This window comes from Salvelinus sp. IW2-2015, linkage group LG18 (genome assembly GCF_002910315.2).
Source record: "Salvelinus sp. IW2-2015 linkage group LG18, ASM291031v2, whole genome shotgun sequence".
In the NCBI taxonomy this organism is placed as follows: Eukaryota; Metazoa; Chordata; class Actinopteri; order Salmoniformes; family Salmonidae; genus Salvelinus; species Salvelinus sp. IW2-2015.
This window is the reverse complement of record NC_036858.1, coordinates 21743019-21754932: the sequence shown is the minus strand read 5'-3', so window position 1 is coordinate 21754932 and position 11914 is coordinate 21743019. Positions and strand designations below refer to the sequence as shown.

Here is an 11914-nt window from a genome sequence, read left to right as displayed (position 1 = left end):
TATTATTCCCACCTCACCGGCAGGTACAAAAGTAACGTTACGGTAGTTCTGTTCACTCCAACCCTTCAATCTGTTTCTCCCATCTATCTGTGTCCCCTCTGTCGTTTCATAATTGTCTCAATAAAGTGTCAAAATACCCCAAAAATGTATTTTATGCGAGTCGTTTCAACAATTTGTTAATTTCATTTTTACCAAAATGTTTTATTTCACCTTTATTTAACCAGGTAGGCCAGTTGAGAACAAGTTCTCATTTACAACTGCGACCTGGCTAAGATTAAGCAAAGCAGTGCGACAAAAACAACAACACAGAGTAACACATAAACAAAATAATGAAAGAATAAATCCAATGTAATATGTTTTCTCAAAATGTAAGTATCTTTCATGAGTATAACCAAACAGAAGGAACATTTTGTGATTGATCTCATTGGAAGTCTTTTTAATCACCTTCATTTCCTATCTTGCCACTTGACAACCTCTCTCATTTCAAAGTCTTCTGTTTTTATTTATATAACTAAGTTTGTCCTTGACCTTGACAGTAACGCTACATTCCACAGCTAGCATCTATACCAGAGAAAAAGCTAACATTAGCATTGATTTACAACCCTGTTACTTGAAACCCTGTTACTATAATTCAAGTAACTGTCACGTTCCTGACCTGTTTTCTGTTGTTTTGTATGTGTGTGATGGTCAGGGCGTGAGTTTTGGGTGGGCAGTCTATGTTTGCTGTTTCTATGTTGGTTTTGGGTTGCCTGGTATGGCTCTTAATTAGAGGCAGGTGTTTTGCGTTTTCCTCTGATTGAGAGTCATATTAAGGTAGGTTGTTCTCACTGTTTGTTTGTGGGTGATTGTCTCCTGTGTCCTTGTCGGTGTACCACAKGGGACTGTAGCGTTTGTTCGGTTTTTGTGTAGTCTGTTTTCCCTGTCCGTGCGTTCTTCGTGTTTTATGTAAGTACTCTCGTTCAGGTCTGTCTTCTTCGTTTTGTTGTTTTGTAAAATATTCAAGTGTTCTTCGTGTGTTTAGTTTTGTCTTGTAAATAAAGTTTCATGATGTATTCAAAACCCGCTGCACGTTGGTCAAATCCATGCTACTCCTCTTCTGATGAGGAGAAGGAGGAAGCGCGTTACAGTAACAGTGTTTTACTACAGTAACATGGTTGTATCTCCTTCAGTTCACTCAGAAGGGACAATCTATTATCTATAGTAAAATGAACACTAGAACTGCGATTTGCCACATCATTCAACAGAGTTCTGGCACACCATTAAGCGCTGCTGAAAAGCAGCTACCGTGCCAGGGATGATGCTGATGAACAGAGACAGCAGTACTTAGAGAAGTGGAGGAAAGATGTAGAAACAGGGAAGAAGAAAAGGCAAAAAGACAGCAGTGTTAGAGAGCAGCGTGCCCAGCGAAAAAAAGTGGGGAGAGGCTCATCAGAGGAGTAATGCCAGGAAAAAGATACCAGTGGAAGAAACACGAGGGGATTACCGCCACGCTGAGTTCAATGGTGAGATTCTTATTTTTACATGATGATGTCAGCAGGATCACAACTGGAAAAAAGCAAACGGTGACAAAAGACAATAAGAAAATGCAGAAAAGATTACTGGTGGATTCAATGAAGAACCCCCATTTGAAGTTCCTGGATGAGCATACCAACCTCCATCTATCATACACACTCTTCTGCACACTTCGCCCCTACTGGGTTGTGCGTCCAACATTGGCAGATCGTGACACATGCATGTGCAAACAACATGAAAATCTAGGCTTTATTGCCAAAAAGCGTCACCACATCATCGACACATCCAATTTGGAGAGCCTGACACGTGCCACCATGTGTGACACCACAAGCAAACAATGTATGTATGGGGAATGTGAGCAATGCAGCAATAATACCTATACACTCAAAAGCCGCTACAGAGCCACCGATCGCGTCTCCTACCGTCAGTGGGCCCCTGTGGACAAAGAGCACAAAAATGATCCTGGAGCAGCCTCAAAGATCATTTTGAAAAAATCATTTGAATGTCTCCAAGAAGAGCTGGTGGAAACTTTTAACATTTTGGTCCAGAAGTTCAGCCGCCATCTCTATAACATTTGTACCTATTTTGTCCTGACATTTTCAAGAAGGGGTTTACAAGAGGAACCTTGAACTACTTCGAAGCCAGTCATGGCAAAGGTGCCCCAGATGGTGTGGGTGGCACATTGAAGAGGAGGGCTGACAGGCTTGTCAGCCAAGGAGTTGATATCCCCACAGCATTGTCCCTGTACCAAACTCTGAGTGATGGACAATCGAAGGTGAAATTGTTTTACATTCAGGAGCAAACTGTGGAGGATACAGTGAGAAAAATGCTAGCTGACCTTCCAGCCGTACCGTCCACAATGAGGCTCCACCAGGTGGTCACTTTCACCTGGGAAAATTCTCTACCGCAACGTCAGCTGCATGTATTCTGCAACAGGGAATCTGAAGTGTGATTGTCAAAAAACAAAGTGCTCCAGCTTTAATCCCACAGATGACCTCACAGAAGACCCCATACACAGCACACCAGAAGAAGTGCAGTGGCACAGTACAGAGGTTGTGGGGAAATGGTGTGCCCTGGTGTACGACCACACCATTTACTCAGGGATCATCCAAGAGGTGAATAAGACCCACTGCCAGGTGAAATGTATGCATAGAGTCGGGGTAAACCGTTTTTTTCTGGCTGTTGAGGGACAATTTCCTTTGGTATCCCCCTTGAGGATGTGCTGACCCTCATAAAATAATTTGGTATTCCACTTGCTGTATGGCTCACACTCTATTTGAGATGTGGAGCATGCACCTTCAAATTTCTTTTGAATGCATAGATATACGGTTTCAGTCAATTAAATGTTTAGGTTGATAACACAAGTTCTCCCGCTGTTTTTAAAATCATGGAGAACAAAAGTCATATTTTTAGCTGTAGCGTCAAAATGTTGTTTTACCACTAGAGGGAGACATTCAGAGTGTTGTTACTGCCTGTGCGTGCTGTTCTTCTTCACATTGAGAGGGAGCAACAAGAAGCAAGCTAAGCCTTTTGGCTGACCCATATGTAGTTTAAGGCTGGGTAGAAAATAAATTGGCTACTGTTAAATCACTGAAGGTAGCTCCAAGTGGGCTTGTGATCATTTTCTGTGTTTCTTCTGCCCAGTGGGAGCAGGCACCTCACGTCACAAGAATTGTTACTTTCGTCTCCGGAGCATGGTGCCTTTGAAACGAGTGACTACTGGGGTAGTGTTAAGTTTTGAGGTGGAGCAACTGAAATTAAGTTTCTCTGTGTCAGTGACGCCTGCAGTTTGGTGCGACACTGAAACTGAGCATGGTGAAACTGAGAAGACACTGTCTTGTCCTTTTTGAGTTTTGAAGCAGAGTCTTTACCTGACAAAATCATGCTAGGATATGTCCATTATCCCGTGAGAGCTTTGGTGCCAAACGAACTAAGGTGTTTTAGATATCAAGTTCATGGTAATGTAGCAGCAGCAGTGTGTAGGAGGGAGATTCTGAGATGTGAGAAGTGTGCAGGAGGGCATGGGACAAAGGAATGTCTACATAGGCAGCTCGTGAGTTTCAAGTTTGGGGAAGCTAATTTTCACCATAAAAATGTACCTTTATAATATCGCATTCCATGCATCACATTTGCAGATTTCTGTCAGATGGCCTACTATTCATACTGTGATGAGTAGATGGGATAGTCATAATTTAGGCTAATTTCTGTAACAACTAAAAGCGTTGAAGTGCGAAGCTTAACTTCTCTGCAGTTTTGGTCTCTTCACTGCCATGTTTTAGCAGCATGAAGCGAACCGGTGCACATGTGCAGATCCTTTGTGTGACTGTGTAAGTGCAAAGTCTTGCATCAGGATCATCACAATATCTGCAGTGCTGCTCATGGCAACTTCATAACACTGAGTCGGCAAGTGATGTACTGTATCTTCTTTTGTCATTATGTTACCTAGGAGGGAGAATGGCAGAGCGGTAACTATGTTGGCCAAAAGAAGGAGGTATCAGAAGAAACCGGAGCAAGGTATTATGTGACCAGAACATGAAATGTATGCGTGTCCTGATTCTCTACCCTTCACCCAGAAGTTTGCACATGTTCACTCCCCGTCATGCATTTGAAAAGTGTTGGATTGTCGCAAGAATATCTCAAGGAATTTTCCACCATTTTCCTTACACCACTCCATTCCTTTTAAATTCATAAGGTGGAGTTTATGAGTGTACAGCTCAGGAGAAGGGTAGAGAATCAGAAAGCAACCTCTGTCTCAGTATTCAATACTGTGTCGTTGTAAATTAGTGGTGTGGTACCCTTGGTTGTGATTGCAAAGATTTTGAAGTTGTAATTGTGAGATGCTCTTGCTCCTCAGATCAAAATACATCCTCTTTCCAGAAGTTTTCAAATGTACTTTGAGTCAACTACTCACCACATTTGATGCACTGCAGTGCTAGCTAACTAGCTGTAGCTTATGCTTTTAGTACTAGATCTATTCTCTGATCATTTGATTGAGTGGACAACATATCAGTTCATGCTGCAAGAGCTGCGATAGGTTGGAGGACTTCCTCCGGAAGTTGTCATAATTACTGTGTAAGTCTATGGAAGGGGGTGAGAACCACTATCGTCCTAGGTTTTGTATTGAAGTCAATGTACCCAGAGAAGGACGGAAACTAGCTGTCCTCCGGCTACACCAAGGTGCTACCCTACAGAATGCTGTTTAGGCTAATGTAGACCTTCATTGCAAAACAGTGTGTTTTAATAAATTATTTGGTGACGTGAATATATTTAGTATAGTTTAATCTAAAAAGGATAACTGTTTTTGTTTCACTATTTTTATGAAAATCCCCTTCCTCATCTGAGGAACTGTCATGTACATCAGCGTATATGTGGATAGTACGTGAAATTAATCTCCTAAATTCCATGTCAGTTTACAGCAAATAAGAGACTACAGCTAATACTTTGATGAGACATATTAATAATTTGCTTTGATATTATTCCACTGATTGTAGCGTCTGTGGTGAGACAGGGGACTTACCTATTGAGGGATTTTCCAAAATCAGAGAGAAAGGTTAGCAGTTTAGGAGGGTAAATTGTTTTATATACAATGCAATATCCTTTATTGTCCATTTACATGGAAATGTATTTAATGAAGTCAGCATACAAATACACAACACACTATAATATATGCAGTATGTATGTTCACTCCCCATCATGCATTTGAAAAGTGTTGGATTGTCGCAGGAATATCTCAAGGAATTTTCCACCATTTTCCTTACACCATTCCATTTTAAACCGTGTACAACTGGAAAGATAGTACACAAGTCACACATACTTAAAGTCTCTGAAGCCTACTGTCCGACCATGTATTTGTACATGACTGTACTTTTAAACAACTACAAAGGAGTAAATGGATCTACAAAATTGTCCCTGACAAGGATTATTCTCATTACCTTTACATGGACAGTATTTAGTCAGTGATGTCAAAGTTGCAGGGCCATCAATGAGATGCAGGTTCAATGCACTTATTTTCTGATTTTGTCAAAAACTGATGATCAATAATTACATTTTTAAATTGTACTTCTTATTAATCTTCTTAGAAAATGAGGACATCTCTGAATGTCATATCCAATAACCTTTGCCCAGTTTCAAAGTTTTCTTTTTTTTAAGTGGAAAGGTATTGCACCCAACATGGCGGCTACAGAGCAGCATCAAGTTTCCAGTTGAAAATGTGTGCTCTTTTGTCTGTTTCATGTATTGTTCTTGATTAGAAAAGATAAACTTCAAATTGATGCAATAAATTATTCTGTAGTGATTGGAAAGTGTACATTGATGACAAATATGCATTGTTCTCACAAGTTACTACTTTGTACATCTGGACCATTTTCAATAGCTCACTACTGAAAAGCATATTCTACTGGTTAAGGCTGGTTTATACTTTGTCTATCGACACGTCTGTAGACAATTAGAATGTGACAAGTGTTGCAGGTCAAAACGCCATTTTCATTTATACTCCAGTGGATTTTCTGTAGACCGTCGCTGCCACTGTTGGTTTCCTTGTGGCAAACAGAATTTTTTTTTTTTAAATCAACTTTACCCTGTCACTGCGTTCGTTGTCATGATTACCTGACTGAGACAGCGATGAGACAGTGCACAAGTTCTAAAATTCTCCAGTCGAAGGCCCAGCTTTTATTTTGTCACGCTCACAACCGTAAGTAATGTTCTGTAATTAGCTCGCCATTAACTTGTAAATGGGGCGGCAGGTGATTAGTGGTTAGAGCGTTGGGCCAGTAACCAAAAGGTTGCTGGATCGAATTCCCGAGCTGACAGGGTAAAAATCTATTGTTCTGCCCCTGAACAAGGCAGTTGATCTACTCTTTAGTTTATTCATTCGACCAATTTAAAAAACAAGCACACATAAAACTTGAAAAAGCCATACATACACATGAATAAAATCATCGAGGATAACACACAATAAAGTCTGAGACTTATTTCCATTGTGGTCCTCTTGAGACAAGATGGCTAGACAAGATCGAACACAGTATGCCAGTGAAATAAAACAAAAACATGAAATAAAACAAAAACAGTATGACGGTAGGCTGTCATAGGCCGTCTTTGTAAATGCGAATTTGTTGTTAACTGACCTGTCTAGTTAAATAATCAAAGACCAACTAACTGTATTGTTTTGAATACAATAAAACTGACTTTTAAAATTGCTGTTGAAAAGTCATAATGAAGTAAGAGAGAAATTAGTTCTTATCTGCCAAGCCTATACATGCCTGTAGTCTGTAGCCTTGGAGACTGGCAGTGACACAGACCAATGTTATTTAACCTTCTGGAAGCTACCACAGGCTAGTTCACAGCCGATGCACACTGACACTGCGTCAGCATCAGTTTGACAGGGAGCTAATACCACTCTCCCTCTATTTCTGGTGGAGGTCCCATATCACAGAGCCTGCCTCTTCTTGTAAAGTCTGTCCTCCTGTCTGTCCGCTTTACCATATTACACTGTCTCAGCCAGCCTGCCTATGCTTCTGTCTGTCTCCTCTCCCCTATGGGACTGTCATAACAACACACTGACTCGTGACTTTTACATGTAAGCTCTGTTTCTTCCGACTGGCTCATTAGCCTATTCTGTCACACCCTGATCTTTTTCACATGTCTTTGTGATTGTCTCCACCCCCTCCATACAGTAAATTTATCTGAATACATTTTACTCAAACATAATACAATTATACTCTACAAAAGATAACATTTGGTCCCAGTCTAAATAGAGTACAAATGACTCTTGTTGCAGAGTTCAATTTTCAGAGTTATTTCTACTCTATTCAGTGTTTATATTTAACTCTACAAACTGTAATTTACTCTATTTAGAGTAACATGGAAACAACTCTACTGCCAATTCACTCAATATAGAATTGAATATTATCAGTCAAGAGTAGCATTTGTACAACGTCAATAAATCAGAAGTCAGTATTTAACAAAGCACTTTATTCTTAAATGTAAGACATTTGCAGTACATACATTAAACTACAAGTGTGGACTGAAATGAAATGTTGGCCACTGTTCACTTTAATACATGTACATAAAAAAGCTCAATATTGCAAATCAATACATCTAACAATGACATGGAGGATATTGTGAAACTGGCATCTCACATATCAAAAACACTAAAAAAATTATTGTGGCCTCTGTAAAATTACATTTTGGAATCTGTCCCCACTTTATTAAAAGTAAATAAAAAAGCCAATATTGCAATACATCTTGGTTTTAAAGAGCTRACTGTGCAGTTTTTAGAGTCACAGGAAACAGTTTGGGACAATAAACAAACTTGAATCATCACAACTGTAAAACATCTGTATATCAAATGCTTTGTGACAGAAAAGCTCTTTAACATCAACTACATAAGGTCCCTCTGTTGTACACCCAACTCTATATGCATTAAAATGCTCATCAAGACATATTGTTTGTAGGGCAAAAGTAACAACATGGTGGATTTTCTGAAAAACTGGCATCTCACAATGGACTTTAAGACAAACAACTAAACAATACATATTTCCATGGTGTTTGGCCCATTTAACATTTAAAACCGTGGTGTCAATTGGTACCTGAAGAGTCTCAGCCATCTTACAGCCCCAGTCCACCACATTTAAAGATAACATTATACCTGGACAGATCATGACTCTGTCAAATGTCAAATGTCTGCCAACTGTATGCTATTTGACTTGTGTTTTTTTGCCAATGTTTTAGTTACATTCTTTAAGCTATTTATTTTTTAAGCTAGTTGTTTTTTAAAAGAAATTATGCTTTGCTTCATAGCGCATGCACCATCTATGCAAAACTGGTCCAATTTTAAGCATACATGTGGGGTAATGCACCATAAAATGATGCTTCGGTAGCAGCCTCTTTTTTGGAAACAATTGCTTGAATAACCTGTGGTGTTCTGCGATTAAGTGTTGTAAAAAAAAAATGTATACCCTTTGATATCAGTGGAGAAATACAATGTTTACTATCTGAAGCAACAGCAACAGTAAATACCAGTGTAGATCATTTGGACAAACTAAATCTCCAAAGATAAGTGGTAGATTGCGAAGTAAACACCAGGACTGGATAGCATTTAACCCCAAGTCATTAGAGTCCTTTCCTAACTTCACAGCAGGAGGCTTGTTGTTTTGCTCCATGTAACCATAGTTACAGCTCTTTATTCTCCTGTCTATTTCATTTCATGTTGTGTACTTGTCTATCAAGTACAGTACTAGCAGTTTAATTTCATATTGTGCCACTCCCTCCAAGATATCATCAGACAAGTTTGCACATGTATTGAAGTACTGCAATGAGTTTAGATTGCAAGAATGTTTAACACCCTTCACATAGGGAAGACTGGGATTTGTCTCTTTTTTTCTTCATCAAATTCAGTCTGAAAGTCCTCTTTCTCAGCAAGGCAAAAGCGGCAACAATATCTGACACTGAACAATTCAACAAAACCAAATAAACAGTGAAGACCAAGGTTGTCACCTGTAACTTGGACAATAGTTCCATACACTGGTTGATCATACAAGGGGACCATAATTCCATCCCTCTCAAGTACTTTAATATCCTGCACAATTGGATCAAGTATTTTAGAAAAGCCATATGTTTTAACGTCTTGGGCATGAAATAAAGCAACCAAATMAATATTAAGCAGAAATTAGTTGAACTTTGGAGAAAAATTCTGTAAGGTGAAATAGATTGCTCCTAATTTATGTGTTCCCCGTTTTGATCCAAGAGGATTTTCAGTTTCAAAATCATAGAAAAGCTGTATCTGAATTGCATGCTTCTGTTTTGAAAATAGAGCATGGCTCTTGAACAGATCTCCATCACATAAGTTATTAGTTTTCTTGAACTGGAATCAGGTCTGCATCATCTCCTTTATATTAGCTTGTTTTCAAAATTGGGATGTAAACAAATTTATCAGTAACAACAATTTGATCATAGCATCCAGTAGTCCGATTGCGTTGTGTATCAAATCTTGTACCAAGAACGTATTCACTGGGTCTACCCTTCCCCACTTTTCTGTAAAATACTGCTTTCTCTTAGTTTCAGAATTTAATATACCAAAAGGATTTTCAATTTTTTCAAAACACTGGTAAATTTTACACTCAATGTCACTTTTAATAGGCTCCTGTATAGACAGACACTTCTTCACAGATTCTTTAGCTTGACTATGAATATCATCAACTATCTCTTCCATGGAAATTACCAGAGGTAATGGTTGTTTCACCTACACCTGCCACTTTAAGTTCAGCTATGGTTGTAGTGCAGCTGTCTACAAGACTCTTATTGACAAGGACTGAGTCAGAAGGGGAACTAGTTGATGGCAAGTCATCAAAATGACTGCTACACATTCAGCTGTAGAGGGGCCTTCATGATCAGAACAAGGTTCATGTGCTTTTTAAGATGCTTTCTGAACCCAGAAAAAGTGCCATAAACTTGTGAACAACCAGCCTGACCGCATTTAAGACGAAGTGTCTTTCCTGGACAAAGTCTGTGGACCAACTTCAAGTGTTTTGTCAAGGAATTAGCATTTGCCTGGGGGCTTTTGCAAGCAAAACACAACATTTTAGATGAATGATATGAAAACGTTTGTGTGAAAAGAAAAAGGTTATTTCCTATGCTGCGTTTTAACCCTTTGCAACTTCAAAACTTTTAGTAACTCAATGCAGGATCCGAGCCCTCAACTCTGCAACCCTAGGATTAACCTTAGTGGTATCAACATCAATTTCACAAATTCTGGTTTCCAAGAAGTTGTACACATTAACCAGATCCTGGTTGTATGATGTACCAAAGACAAAATGAGCTTTGAAAAGCTCATCAAAATAGGCAATAGGGTCTGGTGACTTACAAGGTATTGCATGTTTGTCAATCACAATGAAGTACTTGTGAATCCCAGTCCTCTGGGTCCAAATAGCAAGCAGATAGGGATGAAGGCTTTCCATGACGCTCTCCAGATGCCCCTGGATGCTGGTCCCAGTCTGTGCCACAAGAACTTCATTAGTGTGCTATTAAAATGAATCACGGTTCGCAAACAGTTTGTGAAAATGTAAATTACAGCTACACATGATCTTACCATGATTTGTCCATCATCTTAAAAGTAGTTATTAGGATTAGGAACGGGGACAGAACAGTCAACTGTAACCTCACCTTGATAAACTTCACAATGTGGTCACTGGCGTGTCTGGCTGAGATTTTTCCTGGTCTCTTGCGGCCATGAGGTGACGGTGGCAGAAGGTGGACAAGGACCAAAGTGGAGGACATGTCACTGTCCCATCCTGAAAGTACAAATTTTCACTGAAAGTTACATCATTCCCTTTTGCTTTCAGAAACAATGCTCCCTTCCATTAGTATAATCATTTTATTCCAGCATACCATTTTCCACTTCTGTTGTGGATTCAGCATTTTGAACCAGGTCTTGCAGGTCGCCTGTCTATGTGAGGCCCCGGCTTTGGTCAATGACTTTCTGCTTGTAGAGAGTAGGCCACTTCTCCAGGAACTTTGCAGAGGTTCCATCACCACACATCAGACTAAAATATTGCTCAATCTGCAGACAAGATGGAATAAGTCAAGACAGAACAGTAAACATTATGGTGTGGCATTATCGTCATGTAATATATCACAGCCCTAATCAGACTGTTGTAGAACAGAAAACAATTGTCCTGACAGGTTCAAGGCAAGGCAGTTGAAGATCCACATACCATTCCTGCTACGTCTTGGAATCTTGGAAACGCTGTGAATATTTCAGAGGACTTCACTGGGTCATGAACCCTCTTTTGGCGATAGGCGAACGTCTGCTTCATCTTCTCCTTTACAATTACTTCATCAGCTGTATGCTTCATCAGTGCAATGGCCTCACAACACAGGCTTTCTGTTGTTGGACAGTTTTCCTCTCTTGAAGGGGTCTATCAGCTTTTGGACCACCTGTAACACGGTGAAAGTTTTACAGATTACTGGGTTTGTCTGCTCTATACAAGTATACAATATTGTGTCATAAGATATAAAAAACAAGGCTCGGAAACTCTGCAAGGATGACCATGCATGCAGTTATGTCACCAGATGAAAAGTAGGATTTATTTGACTCAGAAACATAATTAATACTAAGAAATACTAAAAGAGTTAAAGAGACTAAGAAACACTTGCTTATACAATTGTTCACATACAATTATTCTCTGGTCATGTGTCATGAATGAGACTAACTACAATCAATTGGTCTTCTGTCGCCCCTCTGATTCAGTCTCCATGCTAGATATCCACTCCCATCTTCTGCATTGTAATAATGCTCCTAAAGTAAAGTATAATTCGGTTTGAGTGAGCAGGTTAAAATATCTTCATATTCATTTTTATCCTGAAAACTACAGATGCGCCCATAGATGAAGATTTGCTCATTCAA

General features: G+C 39.4%; 1 long non-coding RNA gene across 1 annotated transcript; it reads right to left on the bottom strand.

Annotated features, from left to right (window-relative positions):
- Window positions 1-10415: 10415 nt before the first annotated feature.
- On the bottom strand, window positions 10416-10986 carry LOC139029226 (uncharacterized). The gene is made up of 3 exons (XR_011481509.1): window positions 10897-10986; window positions 10672-10799; window positions 10416-10502 (listed from the first exon to the last, which is right to left on the bottom strand). It is a non-coding gene; the product is annotated as an uncharacterized lncRNA (long non-coding RNA).
- Window positions 10987-11914: the final 928 nt, after the last annotated feature.